This window comes from Falco rusticolus, chromosome 8, assembly GCF_015220075.1.
Source record: "Falco rusticolus isolate bFalRus1 chromosome 8, bFalRus1.pri, whole genome shotgun sequence".
In the NCBI taxonomy this organism is placed as follows: domain Eukaryota; kingdom Metazoa; phylum Chordata; class Aves; order Falconiformes; family Falconidae; genus Falco; species Falco rusticolus.
Window position 1 is genome coordinate 24,861,555 of NC_051194.1, and position 13,387 is coordinate 24,874,941.

Below are 13,387 nucleotides of genomic sequence, written 5' to 3' on the forward strand. Positions count from 1 at the left end.
ATAATTCACAGGCTGGCTACAGCAGTTAGGACTTCAGAAAGTTAGCAACAAGAAAGCACAACTCCAAGCTATACACATCTGGGCTACAGACAGCACTGTCAAGGTACTGAGCTCTGCAAGCAGGCTCCAGACGTGCTCGTACTTGTGTAAGCCTTTGCATAGGCATATTCTGCAACACTATTATACCCTGCTCCCGACCCTCATTATCAGAGAGGGTCAGTGTCAGTCAAGCACCTAGCCAGGCCAATCCCATGCAAGTAAAATAACAAGCAATTTTCTGTGAGAATAGCATCTGAGTAAAGGATTATGCTCATGATACATGCAAGTCTAACACAAGTCTCAACTGGCAAGGGCATGACTGATCTTACAGACTTGATAGCTTCAGCACAGCTTACCTGGCTCCACCTGCTCCACTCTTCAATACGTACACACCCCACTTTCTCTAGCGTACGTTCCAGAAGCATTACCAATTCACAGGGCTGGAAGGACAACTAATATATTATTTTTTAAAAATGTTGATGTCCCTTTGACAAATTCACTGCTGGAGACAAAGTAAAATCCAGCTGAGAAATCTCAGTGGGGTGCAGAGCAGAACACCAGTGCCACAGGTGGAGCAATACACATGCCAAAATACCCAGCTCACCTGCCAGAGAGAACTGAGCTGACAGATTATGACATGAACCCTGTGGCCAAATGACCCTTAACTAATTCTATTAATGCTGCCCATGCCCTCAAGAGAGGGGCCAATTCTCAGTAAAATGTACATGCATGTGGATAGCAATATGGGGAGGAAAAACACCCCCCAAAACCAAACAGTTCTATGAAGGGTTAATTTGCTCCGATTTATCTGTTGAGTTGCTATTATTTCTCCTTAATGATAAATTCACTCAAAAAAAAAAGCCAAAAAGCCTATTAAAATGTCTATTTCAAGACATCAGCATTCACTTTTTAATCTGCATGCTCAAAACTCTCACACTGCAGCTCAAGAACTGCAAAGCAAGAAGACATCTAAAGCAAAACCAGTTTTGAAACAGGCTAATATCTCAAATTTCCTTCATGCTGGTAGTTCAGTGTTCCCTTCACATCCTGTCCTTCGTTACCTGCTGTTGGCTGAAGATAATCTCTTCCAGGCTTCTCAAATGCTGACACAGGAACCTCTGCAAGCACACTGAACTACTTCCTTTTCTCCTTGAAAAGATTTAATAACCTACAACTTTCTTCTGTGCCCTACTTGTAGTCTATCATTTTCTTCCTTCTTGTATCGAATCTGCTAAAATAAAATTTTATAGAGTGTCAATTCAACAAAGGAAAAACTATAAAGTTCGTTCTGACAGCTCCCTTTCTCAAAAAAGAAAGAAAAAGAAAAATCCTTTGCCCTTGAAAAGATGAATTGAATAGCCTTAGGTATTCTATAGCTCTATTTATGAAAAGGTTTTTGGACGCTAAACACACAAGACTCTACAAAAACGGGCAAAGCATTTTGCCCAAGTCATAAACTTTTTATTTTCCACTGCACAGAGAAAAATATGCTACACTCCACTACTAGACATAAGCTCACCTTTCAGAGGGGTACAAGCCCCATCCATCTCAAAGGGAAGCAATGCCTATGAGATAATACCATCAAATGAAGTAGCCTCAAAAAACCCACAAACATATGCTATTTGAATTTAGGAAAGCAATTCCCTTCTTTACAGAAACACACATTATTCTGCCCAGACATTATTTTGAAGTTTTCTTACCAAAACCATGTTATTAATATTTAATATTATAATGGTAACATCGAATCACAATACATAACACTAAACAAAAAAAAAATTAAAAAACTACTAGACATGTATGACTGTTACTTTTCTATGTAAAAAAAGTCACTTGACTTTAAAATAAAAGTCATGGTAAAAGTAATGTAAAGCTCCCTGGTTATAAATTAAACTGAGGCCACCACTCTTAAACTTCTAATATCTTCATGCATATCCCATTTAATACTTCATATTTGAATGTTGTAGAAATTTATTTTCTTCACTTTTATAAAGAACAATTAAGTTTGATTTTAAAATTCTGTATTTTATAATAGCGAGAAAAACATCTAACAAGAAAGATTATCAAAGATCAATCCAGTTGCTGAGCATGTATTTCTATTTCATGCACAACAGGCATCTTCACTTTGCTAGATTCCTCCCTGAACTGTTCTGAAGTCAAATAGTCAACTGACCTATATATTACTCATAAAAATCTAAAAAAAATAATAATTTTCTCAAATTTGGTTTTCTAACTTAAAATAAATACTTACTAACATATTTTTCATCAAATGCTGAATCATGGGAAAAACGCATATGTAACTTCACTAGTTTGCAGATAATTTTATTTCAGCGCCTGAACAACTCCCTTTTTCTTGTTTTTTTGGTGAAACTGTATCAGAATATTTATTTAAAACAATGTTGTACAGCTGTTGTAGTTTAGAGAAAAACACACATTTAAGTATTTTGGGACAGGTTTTTTTTGTTTTGTGGGTTTTTTTGTCTTGAACAGAAAAAAAATGAAAAAAATAAGATAATTTTTTCAAAGAGCAAAAATATTCCCTTGTAGCCAAGCTAAGAGGCTAATATAGAATAGTATCAGCAATTCAAATCTAAGCTATCCAATAGAAATTAAATTTAAAAATCAAGTTTCTCTCATTATAAGAAGTCTCTTCTACTGTTCATCCTAAATTACCATGTTTCTTTTTCCATTCTTTATTGAACTTCCATTCTTTATTGAACCATGTAAAATCATCCCCCAAAATAATTTTCACAGAAGTAAAAAAAAAAATTCCCTCAGTATTTCTATTATTCTGTATTACAGTAATACCAGGGCTCCAGTATGATTGACAAATACACAGGAAAACACTGTCCAGAAGAGGCACATAAAATAATTCAGTCCTTGAATTCAAAGGGACCAGAGAATAATTCTTAAACTGCAGACTGTTTAATGCTTACAGTATCAACACATCTGGTTCCTGCTTCTGCTCAGGTTCCTCAAAAGATGTTGTTCCCATTTCTGTTGAAATACTTAAGCACTCAAAATACACAGAAACTGATGCTATTCAAGAGATACTCCTTTCCTCACTAAGGTATACTGAATTTGTTTCCTATGGCATAAGCTTCAGACCATTATCTCAAACTAGAAAATGCTACATCATTTTACAGCTTCTGTTCAATAAAAAAACCAACTTTTGCGGCTATATGCAATGGAAGAATGTTTGTCCCTGTATATGTAAGCCTAGAAATATTTATCTGAAAAAGAAAATGCAAGCAAATTAAAAACTAATGTTAATATTTCTATTAATTGTAAAACATGTGCTTCTGTCTTTTTGTGGAATAAATTCATAGCCTTAAAACTCTGAAGATAAGAGTTAAAACAAAGAAGTTAAATCCTCTACCAGAATGCATTTGCTCAAGTGTAAAGCTAACAAATGCTAAAATTTTTGGCAACACTTCTGCATTTCTGAATCATTAGGTAGTCAAACTATTTTTTGATTTTGCTTGCATGATGTTGGATTAGAATAATCCATATAAATCAGTGGTTTCCCCTCACTAGGAATACTGTGTTTACTTCTGGTCATCTGATGTCAAAAGGATGCATAAAAAATAGGGAGGTTCATAAATAAATAACAACAACAAAAAAAAAAAAGACTTCCATGTACAGTAGTGGATTAGAATTGTTTACTCAAGAGAGGAGTAAGAAAGAATATAGTCAAAGTAAACAAAATAATGGCAAGCCAGAGAAGGCATGCTGAGCATTCCAGCCACCCTTTTCAGAATATAACGCTGGGATACTTTTCCTAATGAAAACTGAGTAGGTCTTTGTCAAAGAGAACTGTTTATGCTACAGGAGGGCAGAATTCTCTGATACTTTACTCCAACAAAGACATGGAGTTTGCAGCCACAAGACAGAACTGAAATAGGACAAAGAAGAAAAAGCTGAACTCATGTATTTAGTTGCCTAGAGACTTAACTCCTAGAAACCTAAACATGTAGGCCGAAGTCCTCAAAGATACTTAAGCACCTCTTTTCTATTGATACCACTTATCATTTGAAAACATTGGGGCCTGGTGTCTGGATACACCCAATGATCCAGCCATTAACAACTTACAGCGCTCTCAACTCTAGGCAGCCACAGTGACAATATTATGGATTATAGATATGCCTGATAGTAGTGGGATGCCTATTTATTTCCCTTTTCCAATCATCCTAAGACTGCTGTATGCAAAGACTGTGATAAGCAGCACTTTTAGTTGATACTGTATGTGAAAACACAAGCCACGGGGCTTCGTAACTGTGTTTTCGGTAAGGCTACCAGGGTTTTTTTCCATAAATAGTCACCATCTCCCTTTCCGATCACATCCGTTACCAGATCTCCTCCCCTCCACCATGTCAAAGACCTTACACGCAGCCACACAGCCCCTGTTGCCTAAACACCTCCCAGTTTTCATTCCAGCCCCGACTATGTCCACACCACCCCCCCAGCCTTCAGCTCTTCTCCAAACGCTTTGCCTCCATCCACCTCCCTCCCTGTTGCACCCCCCTTCTCTCTCCGTTGCCATTCGCTACGCTGCTTCACTCCTGACCACCAACCCCTCTCCCCAGAGTCTGCTACTTCCTAACGTCTTGACATTGTTTCCTTCCTACTCCCACACCACGAGACCTCTCCAGCAGCTTTCAGTTACAATCCTCCTTTCTCTTATAGTGAGCAAAACACCATCTTCCCTTAAAATAAGTATACCTAAAGTTGAATACCACAGCAAACAGCAGTAAGACTTATCCACAGGCAGCACCTTGCAGCTTCAGGGAACTTGCCTCTCTGGTGAAGCAGGCTTCACCATCCTTTGCTTGCAGAAAAATAAAAATATTTCTACCTAGTAATGCATTCTCTGAAGTTTCACGTTTATTTATGGCATTCCAAACTCTCTGTGCTACTGACATGCAGGAGGAGAACATCACCAAGTTGAATCAGACACTACTAAGACCAACTAACAGTTAGTAAGTCCTCAGGTATTTCTATTAGGGCAAAATATAGCATTTGAGTAAAGCAAACTTAAACAGGAGAGGCAATGCAAACCGAGGACAGAACAATTATGGATTATACTCAATGGGATTAATGCTGAGATCAAAAAAAAGTGGCAATTATTTGAAGGTTTTTGATGAACATACTGATTCATATAACCTAATAAAAAAAAAATGTCTGGAGACCTCTAGTACACATGCTAACTGACTTTTTTCAGACCCTACATTAGGACATCAAATAGAAATCTCTAAAAAGAACTTTGTCTATCAAAAACCTGGTAACTGGAGATGCTTTAACATATCTTCAATGTAAGGTTCACCAGTCATCAGCAATGAGTAAGTTTACATTCACCACCATTATAATGAACATTTTCATACATTACATAAGAATTTTGACTACCTACCACCAAAAGAGAAACAAAAAGGCATTTCATTTTTCCTAAGAGCAGCTCAGAAACATTCCAGACATACAGATACTATAAATAAATTCCAGTGCACACAAAGTATTATAATTATTTGCAATAATTAGCAAAAGCTGAATATTAACAGGTGTTTTTACTGTTAAACGCAGTAGCATTAAAAATTGGAACTTCCAACAGTTCCAGTATGGGATAACAGTGTTTCAGGTTGTTGTCGCAAACCCGTAACTTCAAAAAAACCTGAATAAAGTTAAAACTTATTTTTAATCAGCACAGATCAGTACTTAGAGAAAGCTGATTGACTGTTTTCAAATAAAAGAAAAAATGTGAAACAACAGGTTCTACAAAATTTACATACTCAGTTCTCTGACAGAAAAACAGTTATTGCTCTGATACTTATTATTTAAGAAAAACGATGTAGTTCCTACACACAGGAATACCTTTACCAGCATGAAGTATTTCTAAGCTCCTTTTACATAAAAAAGGACTTTTGGTCAAGTTCTACCTCACCATGTGTCTGCAGATTCTTAGCAGAACTCTTGCATGAGCTACTGACTTGAGTTACAAAAAATGATTAAGACTGATTCATAACGGTGAAGTTTTTAAGAAAAGCAGCATGGGAAAGAGACCAGCAAAAACCACAAGCACAGGAAGAAAGCTAAATCTGTAAGGTGATCCACTAGGAATCCACATACCAGCTGATTAAGAAGCTGCCTAACGACCAGCTTTTGGGATCATTACATGGTTAGAACTGCTCATTCCCCAATACCTTTGTGAAGTTAGAACTCATGAAAAATTCAGATCTAGGGCTTGATCCAGCACCCAAGGAAGTTAATAAATATTTTAGCACTGACATCAGTGAAAACAGATAGACCGTTTTATTTTTTTCCTTAAAGATTTCATATCTAGATTTTTAATAACAAAATATTAAGAGTATAAAAATTTTACTGGTATTTCAAAAAATTAACATCACTTTACACAGCATTATTATAACACCCCCTACTACATGCCTAATACAAACGTATTTATCAAACAAAACCAACTTGGCCAAAGTGTGATACAACAGCTACAACAAAGCCATTACAAGAGTAATGCAACTTTCAGAGAAAACACCAACACTACCACAGTGAGCAGTGCAACTTTATAGCTAGTACGCTCTGCACAGATGGACAAGTAATTTTTAGAAATGAATCACGCTGCAAATGATTTTACTAATTTTAAAACAGAGGTGAGGAACCAATAGCCTACAGGCCAGATATGGTTTGCTTCTTCAGTTCAGATGGCCTACAGACGCATACGTGCTACATTACTTAATAGCACCAAGGCAGACTTTAAGGAAAACCACGCGTGTTTTAAAAGGCTCCAACAATCCACATATTTTTAAATACATAATCCTTAAACCCAAACATCAGCCCGAAGTTGAAAGTATTAAATGAAATCTACGTTATTAGTTTGCTTTTTTTTTTAACACACAAATTCTTGAGTTATTGTCCACTAAATATAGCGCATTCTTGCTACCCTGAGAATATGGGACTTCACAGCCCTCAACATTTAAATTATCTTTGTAGACAAAAGTCAATGGCACTTCACATTTGGACGACAGCCTATGCAATGGTTGTGGTAGAATAATTTTGGTATCTGCTCTGATACAGAGGAACATACTCTACAGCCTTTAGGACAGAACTTCTACTGAAATCAATGAATGTTTTGCCTCTAAAAGATACAGTCCCAAATATAGATCTCAGCCTTTCATAGACAGCTTCTTTCAAAGTGCAAATCACTTCTGAATCTGAAAGTGTATTCAGGATTCTAAATATGAAAAGAACAAGTGAAAAAGAATTTATTGAGAAAGAGAAAAATCACAGGCCACCACTCTACTTTCATGTTTTCTGCAATTATTTGCAGCTGCCACGAACATATTGATATTTAGTAAACTGAAGGCTGCAGCTTTAATTGAAGTTTGACTGCTATAAACAGTTAGCTGCCTGGCTCTGGCCCGCACTCTTAATACCATCAGCAGAACAGAGATGGGAAGCATAAACAAACCTTTTAACTAGATTACAGTTTCTAAAACAGTCAAGAATCCCTTCGGCAAGAACTCCTATGTGACAAAATGTTAAAGGAGGAAAAATATTTTTAAACATTATCTTAAAAATCCTAACCTTTCCTAAGATAGTATGAATGGGAATCTTCTGAGGAAAAATATTTTAAGCTCAAAGGGGGCTATCCTTGAGAAACACAGTCTGATTCTTAAAAAAAAAAAAAAAAAAAAAGGCAGGCAGAAAACTTTAAAACAAATGGTTGCAAAAAAGAAAAATATTTTCCAGACGCTTTTTCTCTTAACACTTCAAAATGCATCAAGAAAAGTTATTGAACTCTGAAATACCAGCAGACCTTACAATATCATTTCACATATCCAGTAGCGATGAAGAACAGCATAACAAAACCCCATTGCATCACCAATTTATACCAACATGTCTACCTCTTAAATCTGATCCTTCTTATTATTTGCTGTAACCAAGCTTCTTCCCCATAAAGATTACGAGGGGTCAACAAATCCCCCCTTCTGCCCCCAAGCCTGTAAAAACAAAAGAAAGTTCTGTTCTAAAAAAAAAAAATTGCTCGCTACAGATTTCTGACCACTTTGTTTCTTTAATCAATGATCTCATTTGTCCACTTTCACAGTGTTTTCTTACAAAAACAGCAGACACCAAAAAATTCTTCCTCTCATCTAGGGTTTAGATGAGAGGATCCAGCAAAAATTTTTTTGTGTGCTTGTTTTTACATACTTATAAATAAAATTTACCTCCTTAAGTCAACGGCATGCTTACGTACAAAAATTAAACAGATGAAAAAATCTTAATTGCATCAGAATCTTAAAAGTCAAAAATTATATACCTTTAAAATATGCATAATTTAGAAGTAGATTAGGTGCAAACAGTCAAAATATAAAGCCAGTGCCAACTTTTTGCTATTGTCAATGTTACAGCTTGAGTCCTACCAAAACTCATGAAATTTGTACTCATTCTAGCAGGTCTAATCATATATATGCATATATATATACACAAGCGCACATGTGTATAAATAGGCATGCATGAGTATACATATATGAATGTATACAGGTAAAAGCTTAAAGGATGAAGACAAAACCCAAATGTTTTACACGTTTTTATAGACTTCAGTTTGTCACAACAGATAATCCTAAACAATGTGTTGACAATGATCTACCAGAGCTTAAAAATAAACTCTAAAATTGGCAAACTGAAATTAAATTTATGTGGTTTTGTAACATCAGGCAGTATGAATGGAAAAATTAGCCTATCTATATTTATGATATGTAGACCTAGCTTCTATTTGGCCAACTTTTATGTTTCTCCTAACTTAGACTGCATTTGTTTCCTTTGGCAGTGGGGTACAAGGCAACATTATTGCAAGCCTCTTTTTATCTAAACGTTGAGAATATCACCATTTGATCCAACAGGATTTGTTGTGCAAACAATTGACAACTGTTCTGGTTCCCTCACTTGGGAATTCTTCTTAGCGATGCCATGCTACTGATGCTGCAAACCAAGGGCCCTAATATTAAGATGCTATTTACATTTCAGATTACTCCTCCTTCAGCAAGTCACCAAAATAAATTTGGATTTAATGTCACTGAAAATGTAGACTAAGCAAAAATTATGAGAATATATATTCTTTTTAAATCTGGGCTTCAATTTTACCTCATATAGGAATAATGTAATTAACATATTGCTTCTGTAAGTCTTAGCTACCAGATATCGTGACGAGATAAGAATTTTCAAAATACTGCTTGCTTTTTATTTTAAAATACTTCCTGTAGAAGAAATAAAAAAAAAAAATAATGAAAACAGCACATCGAAGAATTTAACCGGAGGAATAAATGAAACCCTTTATTCCTTCTTTAATAAAGAAAGTTATTAGAAACCTTACAAAGAATTTCCAGACATTTTACCATTTCATTTTTTAAGTAAATTTAAAGCTCCTTAAACAGAAGATTTCAGAAAAAAAAAACCACCCAAGAACAAACAAACAACAAAGTAACAAATGTAGCCTGGGCATCTCCAGCTCTCTGTATTGCCCACCACAATGTTCCCCAGCTCCAGCCCAATGAACCAACCCTCAAAGCCACTCTCTGCAATGCGTTCCTTAGTCATTCCCATGGGGAGGACAGGAGGTAATGGAGATTTTTGTGATGGGAACACCTGTCAAGCTGCAGATAAACTGAGATGATCAACTCATTTCACAAAGGTCTATGAATAGCCATCTCATGGTAATGACTGATTCCTGCTGCCATGTGCCAGATAAAAAAAACAAAACAACTTAGAGGTAAGAGCCTCAAAATACAGATCTTTGGAGCCACACAAAGCTTTGGAGCTTTAATTTTAAGTACTGTTTTAAAGTATCGATGTTTTACACACTCATTTGTATTTACACATGTGCATTTGTGTACATACATGTATGCTATGTACTAATATACTTTATAACACTGTAGCCTGAGTGGTTTTGACAAATTTTACCTCTATTCAGAAACAGTGTGAAGTCTGAACTCCTTTCTAGATGATTCACAAAAAAAATAGGTATCACTATAATAAAGAACTTGGAATTTGAAGAGAGAAAAGGAGTCCATACTTCTTAAATTTTTTAACTGCTGTTTTTTATTAGCATCCCACTTGTTTTAACTCTAGTTACATAGATAAAAACTAAAGCATTCTGAAAACTGTCTCAAATGCTCTTCCAAAATGTTGTTACTAATACAAGCCTTGGTTCCTGTGCAGGCCTATTTGAAACTAATTAAGCAATATTATTCCACCCAATACTTCCTAAAATAAAAACAAAGAAATGCCAATGAAAGCCTGTGGTTTCAAATATTCAAATAACTCTTAAAAAAGAATAAGCAGGTCCTTAATGACATAAAAACATTTAAAAAAATGTATCCTGTATCTTTTTATTGTTGAAATCAATGGTAACTTCGATACCCATTTCCAGTGGGACAAAGCAGAAATCAATACAGGGTCCTTACAAAAACCCAATCAAACAAAACCAAGCCCCTGAAAAACCAAACAAGCCTAAAAGAAGAAGCAGAACTTCCCACTCTTCAAAAGTTTTAACAATATTTTTTTAAAGGAAGCTCAGCCACTTTCAACATTTGTGTCCCTAGCCATTAATAGATGAGATTCTTCTCTTGGAAACTGCTTTGTGCGTGTGGTCTCTTAAGCCCATAGAAAGACACGCTGACATTAGTGGGGCTCCAGATGGGCACAAGGGGCCACCCACCTGGTTTGCTGCTTTCCAGAAGGAACATCCACGATAAGCACCCGCTGCTGATTCAGAAACTAACTTTGTAGTTATGGACTGTATTAAAGTTACTGATCTTCCACATACAAGGAACGACCATGAGTAACAGCAGGGGGAAAAAAAAAGAGAGAAAAAAGAAAAATTACTGACAAACCGAATTAAACTACCCAGCTGAAAACCAAGGCATTCCATTTTTGAGTGGACTGTTACTTATGCCAAGATCTTCAGTGCTTTTTTTTTTTTTTTTTTTTTTTTTTTACAAAGACCTATCCCTCCACAGCCACAGAAGAATGAAAGGACTCCAAGCAAAGAAAAGTTCATTTATTGAAAGTATTGCATCATAAAGATTCTCTTCAAACATCCGCCTACCTAGTCTAAATAGAAACTAACACATTCACCTACAAAGAAAGGTAAGACAGCAAACTCCAAGGAAAGACTGTTAAAGACAAATATAAGTCTGGCATGAACAGCATCTTTATGTCTAGCACAGGCTACATTTTGCTATGGTAGGTTCCTTGCTAATTCAAAACAAACTCTCTGCCCAAGAGCCTAGGAAGCCACTAACCTGGAATACAGAGGAAAGCAATCACTAATTTTGTCTCAAAAGATAAAGAACTGAAAAATACACACAAAGTTTTCCTAAAAGCAATTAGAAAATATAAATACCTATTCATAATAGCAGCAAAGACAGCTTAAAAAAACCAAAGAAATCTGTATTGCCCCTTAGTTATAGGTGTTGATAATGCACAGTCTTCCTTAACAGAGGTTGCCTTAACACAGGTTGAAGAGATTCAGTTCTTTTAGTTGTTAGAAGGTTGCTGTGACAGCAGCCAGAATCCCCAAATTAGCCTTAGACCCCTTTGCGCTAGGTGCTGCAGAAATGCAGGGATTGCGTCTGACAACTTGGAATCCCCAGCCCCACCAGTGGCTCCTGAGGAGGGAACCTTCCCTACCCTATTTCCCCAAAGCAGCAGTTGTCTTTCCAGCACAGACCTGGCTGCCAGAGCTGGAGGGGAAATGAAGGTTTTATTAGTAAGTTTATCTCTAAGATTTAAAGTAAGAGAAGACCCTGAATTATTCTGACCAGCTTTAAAATTGTTAGGGTACTTTACTGAGCAATCATATTAAATCAAATCATACCTATTTTTAACACTAAAACACAAAGAAATTAAAGTGTTCAATCCCCCCTAACAAATAATAGATCTCATCAGCTGTAGGCCATGAAAGTTGCAGGCAGATCTGCAGCTCTACATACATCAGGAGCATAATCCTGAAGTTGCTATAGGTTCTCATGTACAGATGAAAGTAGATCAATGATATCTCAGGTTCAGAAAGGAAGCACTGTCATGGAAAAAAAACCCCAACAAAAACTATGTCGTTTACTGCTGGACAGTCTTTTGCTGTCCAAATCTTGCCTGTAGTAAACTAACTAAAAGGAGAGTCGCACATTTGAAGAATGTGTTTCCTAACAACACGTATCTGCCGCTTTTGACAATGATTATCGCTGTTGAATTTTTTCACATTTAAAACCAAATTAATCCTGTTTTTACAAGCTAACACAAAACTAATGGCAAACTATTAGAAAGATCTATAGTTATGGCTGCTACCTTAAATTCTTCTTCACAGTATTGTTAAGTATCAGTCCAACTCTATTTTTCTCTCATTCTTTCCAACCCATCAAATTACGGCTTTCTCAAACTCTTTCCAGCTTGATCACAAAATTACTGCTTCGCATAAGACATGTATGTACAAATTAGAAATGGGAGACAGCAAAGCTTTCAGGAGAGCTCTTTCTTGTGGGTATCCTTCCAGCGTGAAGCAGAGATGACACACACTCTCTGCTGACCACCATTTAACCGTGATGCCCCACTGAAATACGTACTCATGGCCTACTTCATGGTTCAGCATGCACCATGGTACTTAATAAACTGAGCAGTTAAACTGTCTTTTTAAAATTATGGAGGACGTAATTAAGCTCCAGAAATAAGCAGAGAAAAGCAATTTTAATGTAAACATCCTACTTCTGTAGAGGACACTTATTTCAACTCGGCATTAATGCCCAAACTCTTACTTCTGGATTCTTGCAATTCTCTACAAGGCTTCTTCCAATATTTCCTTGAGTTAGGCATTTAGTTTGCCCCCTTACATTTTAATCTATTTCGGACATTTTGACACGTAACTTTCCTTTTAATCAGTAGAAAAAAACCCACCCGGTCAGACCAGCCTACCAGCGGTACCTGACCTAACAAACCACCAACATCGTTCGGTGTGGATGGAGACATTTGGCCTTGCGACCAGAAGGCCATGGAAAAACAGATCACGACATATGTATTTGAGCAAACCATTGACCAAATATAGCCAGCCACCAACGATGGCCACGGAGTGCTATCCACCGTGCAACACCGATTCCAATCCTGCAAATATCTGACATTCGCCAAGAGTCCAGTTCTTGGACTAGCCCTGGAAGTTAGGCTGGTGAGCAGGTCTTTGTACCACCAGGGCCTTAAGGACCGCGGGAGGAGGGGTGGGGTGGGGGGGTGGTCGCTAAGTCATATAACGGCCTGGAACCGCCGTTCTTCAGACAGCCCAACCGGGGGGGAGCGGACCCCGAGG

The 13,387-nt window shown here is 36.7% G+C and overlaps 1 protein-coding gene across 10 annotated transcripts in view; it reads right to left on the reverse strand.

Annotated features, from left to right (window-relative positions):
* MBD5 (methyl-CpG binding domain protein 5) overlaps positions 1-13,387 on the reverse strand; it is a 149,365-nt gene that overhangs the window by 135,330 nt on the left and 648 nt on the right. The window lies entirely within an intron of this gene.